The 23,776-nt window shown below is 40.2% G+C and overlaps 2 non-coding genes across 2 annotated transcripts; one reads left to right on the top strand and one right to left on the bottom strand.

The window, feature by feature from the left end:
* Positions 1 to 8,535: 8,535 nt before the first annotated feature.
* On the bottom strand, positions 8,536 to 8,642 carry LOC141687911 (small nucleolar RNA R71). The gene has a single exon (XR_012561390.1). It is a non-coding gene; the product is annotated as a small nucleolar RNA R71 (small nucleolar RNA).
* Positions 8,643 to 21,409: 12,767 nt separating this feature from the next.
* On the top strand, positions 21,410 to 21,516 carry LOC141687918 (small nucleolar RNA R71). Its single transcript, XR_012561396.1, has one exon. It is a non-coding gene; the product is annotated as a small nucleolar RNA R71 (small nucleolar RNA).
* The last annotated feature ends 2,260 nt before the right edge of the window (positions 21,517 to 23,776 follow it).

The following is a 23,776-nucleotide window of genomic DNA, read 5'->3' as shown; positions in this document are numbered from 1 at the left end:
GTAACTTATCAAGAAATTCTTCAGAAACAAATGAACGAGTAGCTCCAGAATCAATTAATACTTTTGAAATTACGGAATTCACCAAAAGCGTACCTGCAATAACACTCGGACTCTGCACCGCTTCTTTCATGGTCATGTTGAAAGTTCTTGCTTTGGGTTGATTAGGCGGCGGCGGAGGTAACGCTAACACTCTCGGAACACTGGCTGCCATAGCTGATCCTTTGCAATTTCTGGCGATATGCCCTTTCTTTCCACACTGGAAACAAGTCATCTCTGTTGTTCTACCTATTGGACATTCGTTAGAATAATGCCCTTTCTGCTTACACCGATAACACGTTACATCCCTTTTGATACATACACCAGTATGCTTTCGATTATATGTCTTGCAGTACGGCACTGGAACTCTGACCATTCCCTGCTGACTGGAGGTTTGGAAACGATTACCTGTCTTCTGTGAACCTTGTCCTATCCTTTTAAAATTCAAATTTGCCCGGGCTTGGAATCCCGGCTTTCTGCTGGAGCGATCTTGGAAACTTCCCTGTCCCTTGTCTTGCTGAGATCTTTCACTTTCCCCTTCTATAATCAAAGCTTTCTGAACTACGGCGGTATACGTCGTTAATTCGAAAACTGTAACTTGGCCACGAATCCATGGTCGTAACCCTTCTTGAAACCTTTGAACTAGTTTTTCTTCAGTGTCAACCTGTTCTGGAACAAACCTAGCCAACTCAAAAAATTTGGCTTCATATTCTGCCACGGACATATTTCCCTGCTTCAGTTCTAGAAACTTAATCTTCATTTGATTCTTCACATAGCGAGGAAAATGATTTTCTAAAAACAACTCTTTAAACCTATCCCATGCAATAACTTCTTCACCCTCTAAGGCCTTTTTAGATTCCCACCAATAATTCGCCTCTCCTTTCAACAAGTAACTAGCAAAATCAGTCTTCTGGTCCTCACCTACCTTCACTAGTGCGAACGCTTTCTCTACTTCTTTTAACCAGGTGGTAGCTTTAATAGGATCAGTAGTCCCTTCAAACTCTGGAGGTTTAACTGACCGAAACTGCTTAAAAGTAACAACAGGTAATACTTGTGGTAATTGAAGCTCAGGACGAGGTGGCTGTTGTAACATTTGTTGTTGTATCTGTTGTTGCTGATGTTGCATCTGTTGCTGCATCATTACCATCTGTTGTTGCATCAGATGGAACATTTGGTTCATGGTCTCATTAGTCTGATCTTCAGAATTGCTGTTAGAGGTCTCAGCCCTAGTCTTTCTTTTTGGTGCCATCTTCTTCTGATAATAAAACAGGTGATATATATTTAACAGTTTAATAAACAATCGACAATATGTATGGAAAACAATTTATCCTGTATTCATAACATGGTTTATTTAAAGAAAACAGTTGCTGAGTGTGCAGACTGGAAACGTAAACAGTTAAATAAAATAATTGTTTTTTTTTTCAACAGGAATTATAATATGAAAAACTGTAAAGTGAAAGTAAATGTTGTAAAACTGTAAAGACTGAAATTTAAATAAAAGAATTTGAAAAAGTTCATCTTATATATATGTGACACCAGCTTCAGGTGTAAATGCTTGATACAAAAAGTCTCGGGCTACTGGTCATCACTACGGCTACAAGTCACACTATCGCTACAAGTTAAACTACTACTACAAGTTAAACTACTGATACACACATACACTACTCACTAGGTTATACTATGCTGCCTCTATATACACATGTACTCTGGAGTCACCGTCTCAAACCCTCTCAGAACCCAGGCGGAATACACCTAAGCTCCTCTCTAAGTGCCTGGACCAATGTCTGTGCCAAGCGAAAAACCCTGTAGAACTCTGCAAAAGAAGGAGGTCCATCATGAGTCAAATCATCCACCTCCCAAGTAGCACTCATCAACACTGACTGTAATCGCTGTCTCATATAATAATCCGGTTGTAGGGCCGCTAACGGTCCTCTGTCCCTCTGATCAAACAGATGCATAATCTCCCGACACTGTGCCCGCCAATACTCCACATCATCCCTCATAACTCTATACTCATGGTATGGTACCATATGCGGCTGAGCAACCTGACCTACTGACTCCTGAGAAGGAACCCTCGGAATACCTGCACCCTGCTGGGGTAAACCTAACTGTAGATCCACATCATGTTCTCCCATCCCCTCTACTGGAATCATCTGAACTATGTCCGGCTCTGGGGCATGCACTGGTATAGGAGGTAACAATGGTGGTGGTGGTAACTCCTGCTCAATACCTAGTATAAACTGGTGCTCAATAGGTAAAGGAACCATCGGCTCGAAGAACTTAAATGGATCAAACATCTCTATGGGGTCATGCACTATCCCCTGTACTGGTGGTACCGGCTCCTGTGGCAATGGTGGTGGAGGTGGTAGATGAGGAAACATATACTCAGATACTGGAGGTATGGCTGGTGCTACTGGCCCAGTGACTGTCCTCTCGGAAGATGCAGAATAACCAGAAGATGCCATCTGATAATATACCAAAGAAAAGAAAAGGTCATTAACAATCCTAAGATTATTTCCCTATTCTAATCTGACCTAAATCCTAACACTATTCATCCTAATTTGACTATCCCTATCTTATGTGATCTCCCTATCCTATCTTAATCCTAATGTTCTTGTTTTCAGGGACCAAACCTACAGCTCTGATACCAAACCTGTAACGCCCTCCAGACCCGGGGTATAAGTCTGGGGGTTACTAGCTAATCACCAAACCTGTACAATCTGATTAACAATTAATAAAGAAATGAAATTAAACCCCTTTAACACTAACCAGGATCTTTTTAGGTTGAAGTATGAAAACAAGAACCACTAACTACTTTTATTACAAACCAACATTCAAAATCTCACAAACTCTCTTTATTACAAACCATTGTCTAATTCATTTTAAACTAAGTTCAACTTTTATTCAAACACACACACATACTATCTATCAACACTCCACCTGCTCGGGAAATTCAAAGCTTTCTTCCTGGATTGGGATCAACACCTTGAGTATAAGAGGATCCCGAGGCTTGACTCGCTTCTTTACCACTCGAGTCCTGATTGGTTTCATATTCCTTCTTAACTGAAAACAATAAGGTGAATAACAACAAAAGGGGTGAGCCAAAAGTTGCTCAACAAGTCCACAAACATATAAACAGTGTTAAAGCATTTTAAATGAATCCGCCATCCCAGGTATATCTGCCAAGATATAACCTCACGAGAATAGAAAGAAGGCCATTACTGGCGAGTACAAATAAACTAAACTGGACACAAGTTCACATCTATATTCTGCTGATCAGTCAGAATATAATGCAGATCCATATCTCAATATATAGATCCAGTCGGGTACCCAGGCACCGCGGCCCACGTCGAGGCACCAGTCATCCCGGTCCTCAGGATTAAGACACACTCAATCCCAAAATATCATTATCCAGTCCATCGCTTAGCAACCGGGATAATCAGTATGCTTTGATATATTCCAAACACTAGAATATATCAATCTCCATGTGTTACCAACAGAATATGAATCAAGAATCCAAAGAAACGGAGAAATCAAGAATTGAAATGAAATATGAACAAAGGAATAGGGATTGTATATTAGTGATCAAGAACAATAATCAAGAGAATGTAAATGTGATAAATATTTGAATCAATATCACTATTCTGAAAGTAGAATAGAGGAAAAACTTGCCTTCTGCGCGACTTACTGCAATTGAATCACTTATGTCTATCACCTTGGACTATTACCGACTCAACTGGCCTGGCTGGCTTAGCTTCTGTTGGCAAAACAGACTGGTTAAGTCACGTCGTACTTCATTTGCATCTTGAATCGACTTCAAACCGATCCTAACATCTACCCATGCGCTTATGACTGACTCATGTATTACATATAAGCAAGTAAGACTCGATTAACCATGTAATACACATAAGCACATAAGCACATAATCATTTTTATGGTTAAAATAATTTTTAAAACCAAAATCGACTCGCTGATCGCTCAACTGATCGTTATCTGACTCGTTTCCCATTTTTACGGAATTTTTCGGACTCGTCTCGGCACGTAACTTGACTGATAATCAAACAAGTCACAAAATCAACTAACATCTAAAAGAAATTAAGCTTTGATATTATTTTTAATGAAAAGGATTCATTTTTCTGAGTTAACAGGCTTTCGTTTCACGCAAAACGGACTGACAGTTGAATTATTATTAATTAAATACTGATAATTCCATTTATTAATCATTATAAATAATTATTACTAATTTTAAAAACCCAAAAATAATTTTTAAATCATTATTTAAGAAAATCAGAATTAAAAATAATTTGTCTATAAATGTTGAAATTAAAAATGAATTTATTATGATTTATTGAAAATTATTTGATTAATTATCAAAATAATTAATCACTTTTAAATAATTAATAAATAATAAATAAATAATAAATAATTAAGAAAATAATTCAATCTGATTTTTTAGAAAATAATTCAGAATTATTTATAATATAAATTAATTAATTAAATAATTAATTAATCAATTTACAAAATAAATAAAACTGATTTTTAAAATTAATAAAAATAAAAAGTAAAAATAATTTCCAGAAACAGTTGTCAGAAAACCATCCCTGACAAAATCAGATCAAACCAGGGTATTTTATACGGGTCAAACGGGTCAAAATCCGGGTCGTGAAGAACACGCCGGATTTTGCCCAGAATCCGGCCACCGGTACAGAATCCGGTGAGCCACTTTCAGGCCAAAAACGGAACCGTTTTGTTCGTTTTTCACATGGTTTCAATTCCAAATCGTTCTGGCAATCTAATTCTGGCAATAACATCACAGAATAACCCTTGGGTCATCTTCTCCGATCAAAATCGACATGAATTCCGGCCAAAAACCCAAATCATTCATTTGTACATAAACTCAAACGTTATATAGTGCAAAATGAAGCTAAGAACATATACAATCAAAGCCCTAACATTACAAGAACCAAATATTCACAGAAATCATCGAGTTGTGTTTTGAAAATTCGACCTAAACCCTAGAAATCGTGAATCATTATCCAAGCATCGTTTGTTCAATTAAACACCATGAATCGACTGTAAATCATCTAACAAAGCTATATCAATCATCAAAACATCAAAATAACCCCAGAATCAAAAAGCCCTAATTCGAACATAAACCCTAGAAATCAAAAATCAAAAACGATGCAATAAAACGTGAAATTGATGCAAGAAACAGAAAGAACGGATCAAAACCTTCGATTTGAGTACTTGAATCACACGATTTGATGCTGTAATCAGTGAGAAATCACGACTTGATTCTTCGACCCGAACCTGTTCTTCCCGACCCGATTTCAGAGAATTTTTAGTAATTTTGCAGATTTTAATGATTAATTATAATTAATTAAATAAAAATTAGGCTATTTATAGTAGTAAAAATAATACTCCTAATTAAAATTAAGGGGCTAATTATACATTAAATAAAAATATTGGGCCCTAATTTTTATAATTTTTTAGTATTAAAATTTAATTTATAAATATTTTATATATGCAATATATATGCCAAAAATTCCCAAAAATTGTGAATAATGCAAAAATGCAAAGAAATAATATAAATGAAAGTCCTATAATCTTATAAAAATAAAAATGTGATTTTTGTGGGGTTTTTTGACACCCAATGGGGCCCGGAAAAATCATTTTTCGCAAAACGAGAAAATTTATAAATTATCTAGATGTTCAGAACAAGGCGATTGTAAAAGCCATTTGATGAAAAATAAGGCCCATTATTTTATTTGAAATACTGGCTTTAAAATCATCGTTTGGGTCGTAAAACGTTTGAAATAAAACCTATAAATGCATAATAAAATATCTGAAAAATACCTTAAAAATACAGAAATGACATGGGATACACGTATCACGTAACAGTTAGGGTTTATCAGATAATCACACATAAATGACACATTAATTCACATATTTTATTATAATCATGATATAATATAAACGTAAAGTTCCCAGTCGTTACAGTAGCAACACGATGATTCACATTGTAGCGCTGCATCATAGAAGTGAACTTACGGTTGCAGAATTGCGACCCTTTATCACTTATGATTACTCGTGGCGTTCCAAACCTTGTGAAAATCTGCTTTTGAAGAAAATTCAACACTACCTTTGCATCATTCATCGGTAGAGCTTTGACTTCTACCCATTTTGAGATATAATCGACTGCCAGCAAGATGTACTGATTATTGCAGGATGAGACAAATGGCCCCATGAAATCGATTCCCCAAACATCAAAGACCTCGACTTCAAGCATCACATTTAACGGCATCTCATCATTTCTCGTAAGATTTCCCACTCTTTGGCAACGATCACACCTTAAAATAAATTGATGAGCATCTGATAAGTGGCATTTTATACCACTTAGAACGTCTTAAAATGGCTTAAATTGGTGTCTTGAAATCAAGTATTTTGTGTATTTGATGCATTTTTCTAGTGTTTATGCATTTCAGGGTATTAGTTGCATTTCGGAGGAGGAATCATCAAGAATAAGCCTTGGCATGTGTTCACCATTGCGAGAGGAAAAGAACGGGCAGATTACGGCGAAGAAACGGAGCAAACCTGGATTTTTTCCAGTAGGGTCCTGCGCGCCCGCGCAGCAATGCTGAGCGGCCGCGCAGCAGCCTTGCGCGCCCGCGCAGAAATGCTGAGCGGCCGTGCAGGGTCGGGGAAAAGGATAAATTATTTTAGACTTCTACTTTTGTTTGGCTTCCAACTTCTATGTAATCTGAGTTTTATGGGACTATTATATAAGTAGATTTGAGACGTTTTCACAGAGAGAATGAAGGAGATTATGTTTTAGATTGTGTTTTGCGCAAGAAGCGAAGGAGATAAGGAAGAAGACCGATTTAGCACACTGCAGCGAAGAGGAAGCATATATTCTTATGATTCTTGTTTCGTTGTAACGTTGGATGCTAGTTTTCTTGCTTTGACTTATTTACTCTTGTGACGTACTCTGTTTTAATATAATTAGTTTAGTTATTATTTTCTTGTGTTGTTTATCATGATTTCATATGAACCCATGATGGTGATAAGTTCTATTATGGGCTAATCGTGATCATGGGGTTGCAACGGATTTATTATGGAATTCTTTAGTTAATTGTTTAATACTTTAGTATGTGATGATTGCATGATATCTAGTTTTGGTTGTGCGTATTCGTCTTATGTGCGTCGCGAACATATAAGATAGGGTGTTAATCTCTTGTGAAGCGACGGTGGATCTTGAGATTTAGAACTTGCCATGCTAGCATAGGTTCATGTACGTTGAGCATGATTAGTGGGTAACTCTAACAGTTTTATTTGCCCTATGTAATCAAAAGGAATAACTTGTGCTTAAATCGTTATGTTGTCAATTTCTGTAGACATATAGGAACTCAACATAATTGATGACTATTCAACTTCTATCTTAATTATGGATGCTTGGTAGAATGGTATTAGTAAAATGAAAGTTGGCTTTTATCAGTTTCGTGTTATTCGATTAATGTCATCACTGTCACATGCTAAAGGTAATAACAATGGCTATAGAAGGAAGTAATAATGAAGTTGTGATCTCATGAGTGTTTTATTATTGATAAATTGAAGTGTTAGTTAAGTGGTTAATTAAGTAGTTAATTATAGTTAATATTTAATAAACAATTTTAAGTGTTATCTTAACATTGAGAAGTAATCATACATTGGTGAGTGAGTTTAATTAGACAATAACTTAGTCTGAGTCTCTGAGGGAACGAACTAGAAAGTATTCTATATTACTTTCGAACGCGTATACTTGCGTGAATATTAGCGCGTATTTTCGCCCTAACAAGTTTTTGGCGCCGCTGCCGGGGACTCGGCGTATTTGTTTAGTTTATGTACTTACCAGCATTGGTCATTAGGACTCAGTGATTAGGACGTAGTAGTTAATTACTCTTTTCGGTTGAGTTTCAGGTACTTTAGCAAGCGTTTATGCAAACTCGTTCTCGTGCTCGCAAGAGGACCTTAGATACAGCTGAGGAGAAAGACGAAGTTCTTGATACTCCGGAGAAGTTAGATTTTGAGGATTCGGATTCAGGAACTGAGCAGAAAGAACCAGTAAACATGGGAGATCGTATTGTTCAAGCTGATCCAGCTCTTATGGATTTTTCTCGGCCTAAAATTGATGACATTCAGTCAAGCATCCTTCATCCGGCTATTCAAGCTAACACCTTTGAAATCAAGCCGGGCACTATTCAGATGGTGCAGAATTCGGTTTCTTTTGGAGGAGCGGCAACTGAAGACCCCAACATGCACATAAGGAATTTTGTCGAGATCTGCAGCACTTTTAAGTATAATGGCGTGACTGATGAGGCTATCAAGTTGAGGCTTTTCCCATTCTCACTGAGGGATAAGGCTAAAGACTGGTTACATTCTGAACCAGCTGGGTCCATCACTACGTGGCAAGATCTTGCGCAAAAGTTTCTGGTGAAGTTTTATCCAATGGTAAAGACTGCTGCTATGAGGAGTGCTCTTACTCAGTTTGCGCAGCAACCTACAGAATCTATGTGCGAGGCTTGGGAACGCTACAAGGAAATGTTGAGAAAATGTCCACATCATGGAATGCCGGATTGGATGGTAATCACTGGTTTTTATAATGGTTTGGGGGCCCAATCTCGGCCCATGCTCGATGCAGCAGCTGGAGGAGCCTTATGGGCTAAAAGCTATACTGAGGCGTATAATCTTATAGAGACAATGGATGCAAACGAGCATCAAAACCCAACTCAGAGGATGACGTCAGGCAAGGTCGCAGGTATTCTGGAAGTTGATGCAGCCACCGCTATTGCAGCCCAGCTCCAAGTGCTATCAATGAAGGTTGATTCTCTGGCTACGTATGGAGTTAATCAAATAGCTATGGTTTGTGAGCTTTGTGCAGGTTCTCATGCTACGGATCAGTGTTCTCTTGTCAATGAATCTGTTCAGTATGTGAATAATTATCATCGACAACAGCAGCCTGTGCCAGCGACCTATCATCCTAACAACAGAAATCATCCAAATTTCAGCTGGGGAAATAATCAGAATGCTATTCAGCCACCATATCAGCAAGGAGTGAGTAAACAGTTTAACCCACCTGGATTCCAGCAACCACAGCAGTATGCTACAAGGCAATCATATCCTCAACAGGGAAGTGCAGCTGCACCTACTAGTGCTGATTTTGAGGAACTTAAGCTGTTGTGCAAGAGTCAGGCGGTTTCTATCAAGACCTTGGAAAATCAAATCGGTCAATTAGCCAATGCAGTGCTCAATCATCAACTTGGCACTCTTCCCAGTGACACGGAAGTACCAGGCAGGAAGGAAGCTAAAGAGCAAGTCAAGGCTATTACCTTAAGGTCTGGAAAAGTAGCTGATGCTGAAAAGGCAAAAGAAGTCGAAGCTGAAGTTAGAGATGAAGAATCTAAGCAAAAGGAGAAAGCGGCGGAACCAAGGAAGACTACTGTTGAACACACTCTGCCTGAGGCTAATACAGGGGAGAAACAGCTCTATCCTCCACCACCTTTTCCTAAGAGATTGCAGCAACAAAAGCTGGATAGACAGTTCGGGAAGTTTCTGGAGGTGTTCAAGAAACTTCACATCAATATACCTTTCGCTGAAGCTCTGGAACAAATGCCTAGTTATGCGAAGTTTATGAAGACTATTCTTTCAAGGAAGGTGAAACTGGATGACCTTGAAACCGTTGCTCTCACGGAAGAATGCAGCGCTGTTCTGGAGCAAAAGTTACCACCAAAACTAAAAGATCCAGGAAGCTTCACCATTCCTTGCACCATTGGCAATCTAACTTTTGACAAGTGCCTTTGTGATTTGGGAGCAAGCATTAATCTGATGCCGTTGTCGATCTTTAAAAAGCTGGATCTGCCTGATCCAAAACCCACATACATGTCGCTACAATTGGCTGACCGTTCCATTACTTACCCAAGGGGCATAGTTGAGGATGTGCTCGTCAAGGTGGATAAGCTCTTCTTTCCTGCAGATTTTGTTATTCTGGATTTTGAGGAAGATAAGAATATTCCCATTATCTTGGGGAGGCCTTTCTTGGCTACTGGCCGTACCTTGATAGATGTGCAAAAAGGGGAACTTACTATGCGGGTCCAAGATCAGGATGTGACCTTCAACGTATTCAAGGCAATGAAATTCCCTACAGAAGATGAGGAGTGCTTAAAAGTGGATGTCATTGATTCTGCGGTTACTTCGGAACTCGATCACATGCTAATGTCTGATGCATTGGAAAAGGCCTTAGTGGGGGATTTTGACAGCGATGATGAAGATAGCAACGAGCAATTATAATATCTGAACGCTTCTCCATGGAAGCGAAAGCTCGACATACCATTTGAATCTCTTGGTACTTCTGACCTTAAGAATGCTGAAGGGAAGCTCAAACCATCAATAGAGGAAGCACCTACCTTGGAGCTCAAACCATTACCTGAACACTTGAGGTATGCTTTTTTAGGTGATTCATCTACGTTACCTGTTATTATTTCAGCTGACCTTTCAGGTAGTGAGGAAGACAAGCTCTTAAGGATTTTGAGAAAATTCAAATCGGCTATAGGATGGACCATAGCAGACATCAAGGGGATAAGTCCTTCATATTGTATGCATAAAATTCTGTTAGAGGAAGGTAGTAAGCCAACTGTGGAACAGCAGCGAAGACTGAACCCGATCATGAAGGAGGTGGTGAAGAAAGAAATTCTGAAATGGCTAGATGCAGGCATCATTTATCCTATTTCTGACAGCTCGTGGGTGAGCCCCGTGTAATGTGTACCTAAGAAAGGAGGTATCACTGTGGTCGCAAATGAAAAGAATGAGCTCATCCCTACTCGAACAGTTACAGGATGGAGAGTATGCATGGATTATAGAAAATTGAACAAAGCCACAAGGAAGGATCACTTCCCTCTCCCATTCATTGATCAAATGCTTGACAGATTGGCGGGACATGAGTATTTTTGTCTTCTGAATGGTTATTCCGGGTATAATCAGATTTGTATTGCACCAGAGGATCAGGAAAAGACTACCTTCACTTGTCCATTTGGCACATTTACTTTTCGTAGAGTTTCGTTTGGGTTATGTGGCGCCCCGGCCACCTTTCAGAGATGTATGATGGCTATATTCTCTGACATGATTGGAAATAACGTCGAAGTGTTCATGGATGACTTCTCCGTCTTTGGACACTCATATGATGAATGTTTGAATAATCTGCGCGCCGTACTCAAAAGATGCGTGGAAACTAATTTGGTGCTTAATTGGGAGAAATGTCATTTTATGGTGCGTGAAGGCATTATCCTTGGGCATAAGGTCTCTAGCAAAGGTCTGGAGGTGGACAAGGCCAAGGTGGGAGTCATTGAAAATCTTCCCCCACCTAATTCGGTGAAAAGAATCCGTAGTTTTCTCGGTCATGCGGGTTTTTATCGGCGATTCATCAAGGACTTTTCAAAGATATCTAAGCCGTTGTGCAATTTACTTGAGAAAGATGTGCCCTTCAAATTTGATGATGAATGTTTGGCAGCATTCGAGACTCTCAAGGAGAGTTTGATCACGACACCAGTTATTACAGCACCAGATTGGACAGAACCGTTTGAGATGATGTGTGATGCGAGTGACTATGCGGTAGGTGCAGTTCTGGGACAGCGAAAGAAAAATCTCTTCCATGTGGTCTACTATGCGAGTAAGACTTTAAATGGGGCCCAATTGAACTACACCACTACTGAGAAGGAGCTTTTGGCTATAGTCTTTGGCTTTGAGAAATTTCGATCTTATCTGCTTGGTACGAAAGTAACAGTATTCACTGATCATGCAGCTATTCGCTATCTGGTTTCTAAGAAGGATTCGAAGCCGAGACTCATTCGTTGGGTGCTTTTACTTCAAGAATTTGAGTTAGAGATCAAAGATAGAAAAGGTACCGAGAATCAAGTAGCTGACCATCTCTCTAGGTTGGAGAATCCCGATTCTACTTCACAAGATAGGACGTTAATCAATGAATCTTTTCCGGATGAGCAGTTGTTTATAATTTAGGAGGAAGAACCATGGTTTGCAGATATTGTAAACTATCTTGTCAGCAATATATTGCCGCTTAATTTGACATCCGCTCAAAAGAAGAAGTTTCTGCATGAGGTGAAGTGGTATATGTGGGATGAACCATATTTGTTTAGACAGGGAGCTGATCAGATCATCAGGAGATGTATCCCGTTCTGTGAGACGGAGGGGATATTACGAGACTGCCATTCCACGGTTTATGGTGGACACTATGGAGGTGAGAAGATGGCAGCTCGTATTCTGCAAGCAGGTTTTTTCTGGCCTACTTTGTTCAAGGATGCTCATCAGTTTGTTTTAAGGTGTGATCGTTGCCAAAGAATGGGAAATTTGTCAAGGAAGGATGAGATGCCATTAAATGTGATGCTTGAAGTCGAGGTCTTTGATGTATGGGGAATCGATTTCATGGGGCCTTTTATCTCGTCTTGCAATAATCAGTACATCTTGCTGGCAGTCGATTATGTCTCAAAATGGGTCGAAGTTAAAGCTTTACCGACAAATGATGCAAAGGCAGTGCTAAATTTTCTTCATAAGCAAATTTTCACAAGGTTTGGAACGCCTCGGGTAATCATAAGTGATGAAGGATCGCATTTTTGCAACCGTAAGTTCACTTCTATGATGCAGCGTTATAATGTGAATCATCGAGTAGCTACTGCCTATCATCCGCAAACAAATGGTCAAGCGGAAGTGTCTAACAGAAAGATAAAGCGCATTCTAGAGAAGGTTGTTTGTCCGTCAAGGAAGGATTGGTCTTTAAAGCTCGATGAAGCTGTTTGGGCTTACAGAACAGCATACAAAACTCCACTTGGGATGTCACCGTTTCAGTTGGTGTACGGTAAGGGATGTCATCTACCGGCGGAGCTTGAGCATAAGGCCTACTGGGCATTGAAGAAATTGAACCTGGATTTAGATGCAGCTGGTAAGAAAAGAATGCTTCAGCTTAATGAACTTGATGAATTTCGACTGCAAGCGTACGAGAATAACAAAATGTATAAGGAAAAGGTGAAGAGGTGGCACGATAGGAAGCTACATCCTAAGTTATTTATGCCAGGGCAACAAGTTCTTTTATTCAACTCTCGGCTCTGACTTTTTCCTGGGAAGTTGAAATCAAGGTGGTCTGGACCTTTTATTGTCAAAACTGTGTTTCCACATGGAGCGGTGGAAATTTTTGAGAATGATTCGGACCAAGCATTCAAGGTTAACGGTCAGCGGTTGAAGCACTACTATGGGGACATGGCAAACCGAGAGGTGGTTAGTGCCATTTTGTTGACTACTTGAGAAAGGTACGGAACGTCAAGCTAATGACGAAAAAGAAGCGCTGCGTGGGAGGCAACCCATGAATTGTTGTTACAGGAACCCTTAGAAGTTAATAACCTATCCAAAAACACAAAAAAAAATCAGAAAACAGGGGCTGAAAAAAAAAATTCCAGAGACCCTCTGCGCGCCCGCGCAGCTATGCTGAGCGGCCGCGCAGCTTGCTGCGCGCCCGCGCAGAAATGCTGAGCGGCCGCGCAGGGGTCGAGTTCCAGAAAATTTTTTGCAGTTGAGAAAAAAAAAAAAAAAAACACAGAAAAAACCCATCACAGAACATAAACCCACGAATTCTTTTCCCATTACCCCATGATTTTATCCCTCAACCCCACTCCTAATCTAATTTAACCTACTCCACACCCTATATATACATACACCTATCCTACATATCTCCCACAAACTTCCTACACTTAAACCCTCTCATAAACATCAAAAATCAGTTCTTACACACTTTTATTCACAAATCAATGGCACCCAAGAGAGCACGCACTATTGACAGCAGCATCACAGTTCCTACTGCTGATTCATCAAGGGGTACTGCTGCAAGGCCTCGGTTAACTGACAGAGCTGCGGAGGAGGAGTATACTAGGCTGTTGGGGAAGCCGATTCTGAAGGAGAGGGGGTTTTTACCATCAGGGAGGGATGGTGAGTTGTTGCCCATGATTGCAGAGAAGGGGTGGATAGGTTTTTGTGAGTCACCCGAAGCAGTACCGATGAGTGTTGTTCGCGAGTTCTACGCGAACGCGTATACTTGCGTGAATATTAGTGCGTGTGCTGAAAAGAATGGGTTTTCTGTAGTTCGTGGGCTGACGGTTGATTATCATCCTGCGGCGATTCGCCGTGTGATTGGACAGCGAGAGAGGAAGCCCGAGGAGGAGAACTGGAATGAAAAGACTGCTGAGGATTTTGACTTGGATTTGATTTGTGCAACTCTCTGTCGACCGGGCACAGTTTGGAACCGCAGTCCAGCCAATAATGAGTATCGTCACTTTCCGGCGATCGCCATGAACAGGTATGCCCGTGCATGGAATGCATTTATATGTGCTAATATTTTGCCTTCTTCACATGCACACGAGGTCACAGTTGAGAGAGCACAGTTGTTGTGGGGAATTCTGAATGAGGAATACTATGTGGACCTTGGTGAGTTTATCTACCAAGGAATTCTGAAGTTTTTGAGGGGAGCAAAGCATATGAACATCCCTTATGCATCCACGGTTACGAAGCTATGCCAAGCAGTAGGAGTGAACTGGCCGGCTCATGAGCAGTTGCAGTTGCCAGCAGCTCCGATAGATTCTGGCACTCTGAATGGGATGCAGGAGTGGACCGGTGGTGAGCCTGAGGAGCATGGGCTGGGTTATCGTCTTCCAGGAGGACGTCCAACACGAGGTGCTACTATGGCTAGGCCAGGGCGTAGTGAGGCTGGTTCCTCGAGAGCTCAGGAGGGTGCTGGGATGGGTGATGCCCAGTATAGGAGGCTTTCACGGCGGATGGATGCCATGTATGAGATGCAGAGCAGGTTTGCTCAGGAGCTCACTCTTGCGTTAGGGACTGCTTTTCGAGGCCTTGGAGCTGATATCCAGTGGCCAGTTTTTGGTGAGGACTCTGCATACCCGCCGCCTGATACTCCACCCACTGAGGGTGATGATGATGATGACTCCGAGTAGGTATACCCTGTGTTCCTTTCTACTACCTTCACTGGGGACAGTGAAGATTTTAAGTTTGGGGGTGGTAGTTAAGGAATATTTTGTGTGTGTCATATAGCTGCATATTCATGATAGTTAGTTCATATAGTTGCATAATTTTTGCCATATAGTTTTTTTTATATAGCTTTATTTGTTTGTCATATCATATAGCTCATGCATATACCATGATCCCTTTTGCAATGATTTATCGACTGAATTGTGATATTAATGCGAGTGTAGTGATAGCATTAAAGTGATATTAAGTTGTGTAGGTTAATATGCATGCTAGAAGCACTTGTATTTTCACTAAGTCTTAGAGAATGCTTAAGGGCTAGATTGTTGTTATGATCTGATTATTTTCGAGGATAATCTATTTATTATGCTTAGAATTTGATAATAGGTTCTTAGTGGTAAAGGCATGAAAAAGAAAAAAAAATGGAGTAAAAATGGAATTTGTTGCTAGTTGTGGCTAGGCGTCAAATGGCTAGTAGCCGGCTCGCATGTTATGCGAGTAGTCTAGGGTTGAGCAAGATGGAGCGAAACGCACTTGCTCAGAAAAAAAAAAATTTTGCATAATTGATCAAGAGTGGGCTCTTTGGTATTCGAGTTATTAAGTTCTTAGGGGACTTTGTGCCTAGTGACCTAAGGCTTTTAGAGTCTGGGATCCGCTAACCTAACGCTCGTTACATGGATACCATTGTATAAGTCTTTTGTGGACCTCACTCATTGCACGGTCAAATAAGCATTTGAGTTGTAAATAAAAAGCACGATTCCGTAGTAAGCTCCAGAGTTCTTGTAGTGTTGTATATCACTTTGTGCCTAGAATTTTTATTCTTTGTATAATCGTAGGATTGCCTTGAGGATAGTCTAGTCATAGTAACTGGTCTAGTTCCGAAGCATATCTGTTAAGCATTTGCACACACCACGTTTCTGGCTGTATGTCCGTTTGCATGAGTTTATTGATCTTTAGTGTCTAACTGCATTCGTTGAGACGTGACAATTTGGTTGGTTAATTGTAGTAAGGGGGATCGTTGCATTTTCATATAGATTGCATTCATGCATATTTTTATTTGTTTTGAGTCTATGACGCTTGAGGACAAGCATCGATTTAAGTTTGGGGGTGTGATAAGTGGCATTTTATACCACTTAGAACGTCTTAAAATGGCTTAAATTGGTGTCTTGAAATCAAGTATTTTGTGTATTTGATGCGTTTTTCTAGTGTTTATGCATTTCAGGGTATTAGTTGCATTTCGGAGGAGGAATCATCAAGAATAAGCCTTGGCATGTGTTCACCATTGCGAGAGGAAAAGAACGGGCAGATTACGGCGAAGAAACGGAGCAAACCTGGATTTTTTCCAGTAGGGTCCTGCGCGCCCGCGCAGCAATGCTGAGTGGCCGCGCAGCAGCCTTGCGCGCCCGCGCAGAAATGCTGAGCGGCCGCGCAGGGTCGGGGAAAAGGATAAATTATTTTAGACTTCTACTTCTGTTTGGCTTCCAACTTCTATGTAATCTGAGTTTTATGGGACTATTATATAAGTAGATTTGAGACGTTTTCACAGAGAGAATGAAGGAGATTATGTTTTAGATTGTGTTTTGCGCAAGAAGCGAAGGAGATAAGGAAGAAGACCGATATAGCACACTGCAGCGAAGAGGAAGCATATATTCTTGTGATTCTTGTTTCGTTATAACGTTGGATGCTAGTTTTCTTGCTTTGACTTATTTACTCTTGTGACGTACTCTGTTTTAATATAATTAGTTTAGTTATTATTTTCTTATGTTGTTTATCATGATTTCATATGAACCCATGATGGCGATAAGTTCTATTATGGGCTAATCGTGATCATGGGGTTGCAACGAATTTATTATGGAATTCTTTAGTTAATTGTTTAATACTTTAGTATGTGATGATTGCATGATATCTAGTTTTGGTTGTGCGTATTCGTCTTATGTGCGTCGCGAACATATAAGATAGGGTGTTAATCTCTTGTGAAGCGACGGTGGATCTTGAGATTTAGAACTTGCCATGCTAGCATAGGTTCATGTACGTTGAGCATGATTAGTGGGTAACTCTAACAGTTTTATTTGCCCTATGTAATCAAAAGGAATAACTTGTGCTTAAATCGTTATGTTGTCAATTTCTGTAGACATATAGGAACTCAACATAATTGATGACTATTCAACTTCTATCTTAATTGTGGATGCTTGGTAGAATGGTATTAGTACAATGAAAGTTGGCTTTTATCAGTTTCGTGTTATTCGATTAATGTCATCACTGTCACATGCTAAAGGTAATAACAATGGCTATAGAAGGAAGTAATAATGAAGTTGTGATCTCATGAGTGTTTTATTATTGATAAATTGAAGTGTTAGTTAAGTGGTTAATTAAGTAGTTAATTATAGTTAATATTTAATCAACAATTTTAAGTGTTATCTTAACATTGAGAAGTAATCATACATTGGTGAGTGAGTTTAATTAGACAATAACTTAGTCTGAGTCTCTGAGGGAACGAACTAGAAAGTATTCTATATTACTTGCGAACGCGTATACTTGCGTGAATATTAGCGCGTATTTTCGCCCTAACAGCATCCTTAAACAAAGTAGGCCAGAAAAAACCTGCTTGCAGAATACGAGCTGTCGTCTTCTCACCACCATAATGTCCACCATAAACTGTGGAGTGACAGTCTCGTAATATCCCCTCCGTCTCACAGAATGGGATACATCTCCTGATGATCTGGTCAGCTCCTTGTCTAAACAAATACGGCTCATCCCACATATACCACTTCACCTCATGCAGAAACTTCTTCTTTTGAGCTGTATTCATATTAGGAGGCATTATATTGCTGACAAGATAATTCATAATATCTACGAACCATAGCTCTTCCTCCTGAACTGCGAACAACTGCTCATCCGGAAAAGATTCGTTGATCAATGTCTTATCATGTGAAGTAGACTCGGGATTCTTCAATCTAGAGAGATGGTCAGCTACTTGATTCTCAGTACCTTTTCGACCCTTGATCTCTAACTCAAATTCCTGTAGCAAGAGCACCCAACGAATGAGTCTAGGCTTCGAATCCTTCTTGGAAACCAAATAGCGAATGGCCGCATGATCAGTGAACACTGTCACCTTTGTCCCAAGCAAATAAGATTGAATTTTTTTGAAACCAAAGACTATAGCCAAGAGCTCCTTCTCAGTAGTGGTGTAGTTCATTTGAGCTCCATTTAAGGTCTTGCTAGCATAGTAGACCACATGAAACAGATTATTCTTGCGCTGCCCAAGAACTGCGCCCACCGCATAATCACTCGCATCACACATCATCTCAAAAGGCTTTGTCCAATCAGGTGCGGTAATAACTGGTGCAGTTATCAAACTCTTCTTGAGAGCCTCGAATGCCGTCAAACATTCATCATCAAATTTGAAAGGCACATCCTTCTCAAGCAAGTTGCACAACGGCTTAGATATCTTCGAAAAGTCCTTGATGAAACGCCGATAAAAACCCACATGACCAAGAAAACTACGGATTCCTTTCACAGAAATAGGTGGTGGAAGATTTTCAATGACTCCCACCTTGGCTTTGTCCACCTCAAGACCCTTTCTAGAGACCTTATGCCCAAGAATAATGCCTTCACGCACCATAAAGTGACATTTTTCCCAATTGAGCACTAAATTAGTTTCCACACACCTTTTGAGTACTGCACGAAGATTATTCAAACATTCATCATACGAATTTCCAAAGACGGAGAAGTCGTCCATGAACACCTCGACGTTATTTCCAATCATATCAGAGAATATAGCCATCATACATCTCTGAAAAGTGGCAGTCGCGCCACATAAGCCAAACAAAACTCTGCGAAAAGCAAACGCGCCAAATGGACAAGTGAAGGTAGTCTTTTCTTGATCCTCTGGTGCCATACATATCTGATTATACCCCGAATAACCATCCAGAAGACAATAATATTCATGATCGGCCAACCTGTCAAGCATCTGATCAATAAATGGAAGAGGGAAGTGATCCTTCCTCGTGGCCTTGTTCAACTTTCTGTAGTCCATGCATGCTCTCCATCCTGTGACTGTTCGAGTGGGGATGAGCTCGTTCTTCTCATTTGCTACCACAGTAATACCTCCGTTCTTAGGTACACATTGCATGGGGCTCACCCAAGAACTGTCAGAAATAGGATAAATGATTCCTGCATCCAGCCACTTCAGAATTTCTTTCTTCACCACTTCTTTCATGATAGGATTAAGTCTTCGATGTTGCTCAACAGTCGGCTTACTACCTTCCTCTAGCATAATTTTATGTATGCAGTACGAAGGGATGATCCCCTTGATGTCTGATATAGTCCATCCGATAGCCGATTTGAGTTCTCTCAAGATCCTCAGGAGCTTGTCCTCCTCACTACCTGAAAGGTCAGATGCAATAATAACAGGTAAGTAGATGCATCACCTAAAAAAGCATACCTCAAGTGTTCAGGCAATGGTTTAAGCTCCAAGGTAGGTGCTTCCTCAATAGATGGTTTGAGCTTTCCTTCAGCATTTTTGAGGTCAGAAGTACCAAGAGATTCAAATGGCATGTCTAGCTTTCGCCTCCAAGGAGAAGCATTTAGATATTGTAGTTGCTCATTTCCATCCTCATCATCACTGTCAAAATCCCCCACTAAGGCTTTCTCTAATGCATCAGACATTAGCATATGATCAAGTTCTGAAGTGACCACAGAATCACTCAAATCCACTTTTAAGCACTCCTCGTCTTCTGTAGGGAATTTCATTGCTTTTAATACATTGAATGTCACATCCTGATCCTGCACCCTCATAGTAAGTTCACCTTTTTGCACATCTATCAAAGTACGGCCTGTAGCCAAGAAAGGTCTCCCTAAGATTATGGGAATCTTCTTATCTTCCTCGAAATCCAGAATAACAAAGTCTGCAGGAAAGAAGAGCTTATTCACCTTTACTAGCACATCCTCCACTATGCCTCGTGGGTATGTAATAGAACGATCAGCTAATTGTAGAGACATGTAGGTGGGCTTTGGATCAGGTAAATTCAACTTTTTGAAGATCGACAACGGCATCAGATTGATGCTTGCTCCCAAATTACAAAGGCACTTGTCAAAAGACAACTTGCCAATGGTGCAAGGAATGGTGAAGCTACCTGGATCTTTAAGCTTTGGAGGTAACTTTTGTTGCAGCACAGCACTGCATTCTTCCGTTAAAGCAACGGTCTCAAGGTCGTCCAGTTTCACCTTCCTTGAAAGAATACTCTTCATAAATTTCGCATAACTAGGCATTTGCTCCAGAGCCTCAGCGAAAGGTATATTGATGTGAAGTTTCTTGAACACCTCCATAACTTACCAAACTGCTTATCCAGCTTTTGTTGTTGCAATCTCTTACGAAAAGGTGGTGGAGGATAAAGCTGTTTCTCCCCTGTATAACCCTCAGGCAGAGTGTGTTCAACAGTAGTCTTCCTTGGTTCCGCCGCTCTCTCCCGTTGCGTAGCTTCTTCATGACCAACTTCAGCTTCCTCGTCTTTTGCTTTTTCAGCATCAACAACTTTTCCAGACCTTAAGGTGATAGCCTTGACTTGCTCTTTAGCTTCCTTCCCGCCTGGCACTTCAGTATCACTGGGAAGTGTGCCAGGTTGACGATTGAGCACTGCATTGGCTATTTGACCGATTTGATTTTCCAAGGTCTTGATAGAAACTGCCTGACTTTTGCACAACAACCTAAGTTCCTCAAAATCAGCACTAGAGGGTGGAGCTGCACCTCCTTGTTGAGGATATGATTGCCTTTGAGCATAATGTTGTGGTTGCTCCAGGTGGATTGAACTGTTTACTTACGCCTTGTTGATATGGTTGCTGAATAGCATTCTGATTACTACTCCAACTGAAATTTGGATGATTTCTGTTGTTAGGATGATAAGTAGCTGGCACAGGCTGTTGCAGTCGCTGATAATTGTTCACATACTGAACAGATTCATTAACAAGAGAATACTGATCTGTAGCATGAGAGCCTGCACAAAGCTCACAGACCATAGCTATCTGATTGACTCCATAGGTGGCTAGAGAATCGACCTTCATAGACAGCGCTTGGAGCTGCGCTGCAATAGCTGTAGCTGCATCAACTTCCAGAATACCTGCTACCTTCCCAGGCATCATCCTTTGAGTTGGGTTTTGATGCTCATTTGCAGCCATAGTTTTAATAAGATTATAAGCCTCAGTATAGCTTTTGGCCCACAAGGCGCCTCCAGCTGCTGCGTCGAGCATGGGCCGAGATTGGGCCCCCAAACCATTATAGAAACCAGTGATCACCATCCAATCAGGCATTCCATGATGTGGACACTTTCTCAACATCTCCTTGTAGCACTCCCAAGCTTCGCACATGGATTCTGTAGGCTGCTGCGCAAACTGAGTAAGAGCACTCCTCATAGCAGCAGTCTTCGCCATTGGATAAAACTTCACCAGAAACTTTTGCGCAAGATCTTTCCAAGTAGTGATAGACCCAGCTGGTTCAGAATGTAACCAGTCCTTAGCTTTATCCCTCAGTGAGAATGGGAAAAGCCTCAGCTTGATAGCCTCATCAGTCACACCATTATATTTGAAAGTACTACAGATCTTGACAAAATTCCTTATGTGCATGTTGGGGTCTTCAGTCGCAGCACCTCCGAAAGAAACGGAATTCTACACCATCTGAATAGTGCCCGGCTTGATTTCAAAGTTATTAGCCTCAATAGCCGGGTGCATGATGCTAGACTGAATGTCATCAATTTTATGCCGAGAAAAGTCCATAAGAGTTGGATCTGCCGGAGCTATACGATCACCCATGATTACTAGCTCTTTCTGCTCACTTCCTGAATCCGAATCTTTAAAATCTATCTTCTCTGGAATATCAAGAACTTCGTCTGTCTCCTCAACCGTATCTAAAGTCCTCTTGCGAGTACGAGAACGTGTTTGCATAAACGCTCGCTAAAGTACCTGAAACACAACCGGAAACAATAAGTAACATGTCTTAATCACTGAGTCCTAATGACCACTGATGGTAAGTACATAAACTAAACAAATACGCCGAGATCCCGGCAGCGGCGCCAAAAACTTGTTAGGACGAAAACACGCGCTAATAATACACGCAAGTATATGCGTTCGCAAGTAATATAGAATACTTTCTAGTTCGTTCCCACAGAGACTCAGACTAATTATGTTCAATTAACACTCACTCACCAATGTATGACTACTTCTCAATGTTAAGACAATAACACTTAGATTTGATTAACTAATTATTAACTACAATTAACTACGAGAATTAAGCACTTAATTGACGCTTGAATTAACAATATTAAAACACACATGAGATCACAACTTCATTACTACTTCCTTCAATAGTCATTGTTATTACCCTTAGCATGCAACAATGATGATATTAATCGAACAACACGAAACTGATAAAAGCCAACTTTCATTGTACTAATACCATTCTACCAAGCATCCACAATTAAGATAGAAGTTGAATAGGCATCAATTATGTTAAGTCCCTATATGTCTACAGAAATTGACAACATAACGATTTAAGCACAAGTTATTCCTTTTGATTACAAGGGCAAATAAAAAGGTTAGAGTTACCCACTAATCATGCATACACATACATGAACCTATGCTAGCATGACAAGTTCTAAATCTCAAGATCCACCGTCGCTTCACAAGAGATTAACACCCTATCTTATATGTTCGCGACGCACATATGATGAATAAACACAACCAATACTAGATATCATACAATCATCACACACTAAGGTATTAAACAACTAACTAAAGAATTCCATAGTAAATCCGTTACGACCCCATGATCACGATTAGCCCATGATAACACTCATCGTCATCATGGGTTCATATGAAAACATGATAATAACACATGAAAATAATAACTAAAACTACTTATATTAAACCAGAGTACGTCACAAGGGTAATTAGGTTCAAAGTAAAGAAAACTAGCATCAAACGTTACAACGAAATAAAGAATCACAAGAAAATATGCTTCCTCTTCGTTGCGGTGTGCTAAAACGGTCTTCTTCCTTATCTCCTCGCTCCTTGATTAATACTACAATCCAACCTATGTGAAACGTCTCTGAAAACTACTTATACAGGAGTCTCATAAAACCCAGCTAACTCAGAAGTTGGAAGTTAAACAGAACCAGGAGTCCAAAATAATTATTCTAAAATTCCGTCCCTGAGCGGCCGCTCAGCATTCCTAAGCGGGCGCTCAGCTTCTTGAGCGGTCGCTCAGCAGAGCTGAGCGGGCGCTCAGACCCCTTCTGGAAAATGCTCTGTTTCTGCTCCAAATTTTTGCTGCATTCTGCTCCTATCTTTCCACTTGCAATGCCAAACACATGCCAAGGCTTATTCTTGATGAAATCTCTCCAAAAATGCAATTAATACCCTGAAATGCACAAACACTAGAAAAATGCATCAAATATATAAAATACTTGATTTCAATACATCAATTCAAGCCATTATAAGACGTTCTAAGTGGTATAAAATGCCACTTATCAGAGACCTATAAGGCCAGGCTCGTGGCAAAAGGATTTAGACAAAGGCAAGGGATTAACTTTGATGAAACTTTTTCGCCTGTAGCCCTGTTAAAATCAATTCGGATTTTGCTTGCGATTGCTGCTTACTACGACTATGAGATCTGGCAAAT

The sequence above is a fragment of the Apium graveolens genome, chromosome 9 (genome assembly GCF_009905375.1).
Source record: "Apium graveolens cultivar Ventura chromosome 9, ASM990537v1, whole genome shotgun sequence".
Classification (NCBI taxonomy): domain Eukaryota; kingdom Viridiplantae; phylum Streptophyta; class Magnoliopsida; order Apiales; family Apiaceae; genus Apium; species Apium graveolens.
The sequence above is the reverse complement of the archived record's forward strand: the minus strand, read 5'-3'. Positions and strand labels throughout refer to the sequence as shown.